Consider the following 2,500-nt stretch of genomic DNA (forward strand, 5'->3'; position numbering starts at 1 on the left):
TATCATCATCTCATATATATTATATATTTTCAAATTTTGGCTAATCGATGATATCAAAATAATTTACGAAAATAAGACATATTTGTGATGATGGCATTGGGGTATATATAATATGATAAAAAAATATATGGAAAATATCATCATATATATAATTTATTAATTTTAATATATATTGGTTAACCGATGATGATATTATTGAAATATATAAAATATAATTGAATTATATGAAATCAAATTGAAATGTATTGAGTTAAATTTTTTCCATACATTTTTCACAATGCGTTGTGTACATGGACAAACAAAAACACTCACGGTGAAGGCATGTGAAATATATGAAAGATAATCAAATCGAATTTATATGAAACTATATTCGATTAAATGTATGAAAGTAAAATTTAACAAAATTTTGCCCATACATTTTTCACAATGCGTTGTGTACATTGTCAGAAACACTCACGTGAAGTCAAGTGAGATATCTATGAAAGAAAATCAAATCGAATTTATATGAAACTATATTCGATTAAATGTATGAAAGTAAAATTTAACACAATACATTCATTTGATAAACTGAATAAATATATAATAAAGACATTTGAAATATATGGAAAATATCATCATATATATAATTTATTATTTTAATATATATTTGGTTAAATCGATGATATTATTGAAATATATAAAATTTGAATATTGAATTATATGAAATCAAACTGAAATGTATTTAATTGAATTTTTCCCATACATTTTACACAATGTGTGGTGTGCATGGCAAAAAACACTCACGGTGAAGGCATGTGAAATATATGAAATATAATCAAATCGAATTTATATGAAACTATATTCGATTAAATGTATGAAATTAAAATTTACCACAATACATTCATATGATAAACTGAATAAATATATAATAAAGCCATTTGAAATATATTGAATTGTATTAAGTTAGATTTTCACCATACATTTTTCACAATGCGTTGTGTACATTGTCAGAAACACTCACGGTGAAGGCAAGTGAGATATATATGAAAGAAAATCAAATCGAATTTATATGAAATTATATTCGATTAAATGTATGAAAATAAAATTTACCACAATACATTCATATGATAAACTGAATAAATATATAAGAAAAACATTTGAAATATATTGAATTGTATTAAGTTAAATTTTGCCCATACATTTTTCACAATACGTTGTGTACATGGACAAACAAAAACACTCACGGTGAAGGCATGTGAAATATATGAAAGATAATCAAATCGAATTTATATGAAACTATATTCGATTAAATGTATGAAAGTAAAATTTAACAAAATTTTGCCCATACATTTTTCACAATGCGTTGTGTACATTGTCAGAAACACTCACGGTGAAGGCAAGTGAGATATATGAAAGAAAATCGAATCGAATTTATATGAAACTAAATTCGATTAAATGTATGAAAGTAAAATTTAACACAATACATTCATATGATAAACTGAATAAATATATAATAAAGACATTTCAAATATATGGAAAATATCATCATATATATAATTTAGTATTTTAATATATATTTAGTTAAGTTGATGGTATTATTGAAATATATAAAATGTAATTGAATTATATGAAATCAAACTGAAATGTATTGAATTGAATTTTTCCCATACATTTTTCACAATGTGTGGTGTGCATGGCAAAAAACACTCACGGTGAAGGCATGTGAATAATATGAAAATATCAACATTTAACTAACCAATGATATTGAAGCATATAAATCGAATCATAACTATATGAAACACGAATTTGAGTTATGTTAAACTGGTGATATTGTGGATTTATTCCTAGTTTTCCATACGTTAGTTTAAATAGAAACAATTTTCGAATATGTATACATATATGAAGAATTTATATTCTATACTAACATATTATGGAATGTAACTATTGATTGTTGCCTTGGCATATTGGTGTATTGTGAGATTTCATTCATAGTTTTCCATACGTTAGTTTAAATAGAAACAATTTTCGAATATATATACATATATGAAGAATTTATATTCTATACTAACATATTATGGAATGTAACTATTGATTGTTGCCTTGGCATATTGGTGTATTGTGAGATTTCATTCATAGTTTTCCATACGTTAGTTTAAATAGAAACAATTTTCGAATATATATACATATATGAAGAATTTATATTCTATACTAACATATTATGGAATGTAACTATTGACTGTTACCTTGGCATATTGGTGTATTGTGATTTTATTCATGGTTTTCCATACGTTAGTTTAAATAGAAACAATTTTCGAATATATATACATATATGAAGAATTTATATTCTATACTAACATATTATGGAATGTAACCTTGGCATATTGGTGTCATTGTATTTTATTCCTGGTATTCTATAGTTAGTTTAAATAGAAATAAATTTTTGAATTCAAAATTTTATATTCTATACTAGCATTACATAGAAATTATCCTCAACTGTTTGTTTCTTGTATACATACAGGAA

Source organism: Anastrepha ludens, unplaced genomic scaffold (genome assembly GCF_028408465.1).
Source record: "Anastrepha ludens isolate Willacy unplaced genomic scaffold, idAnaLude1.1 ptg000042l, whole genome shotgun sequence".
Taxonomy (NCBI): domain Eukaryota; kingdom Metazoa; phylum Arthropoda; class Insecta; order Diptera; family Tephritidae; genus Anastrepha; species Anastrepha ludens.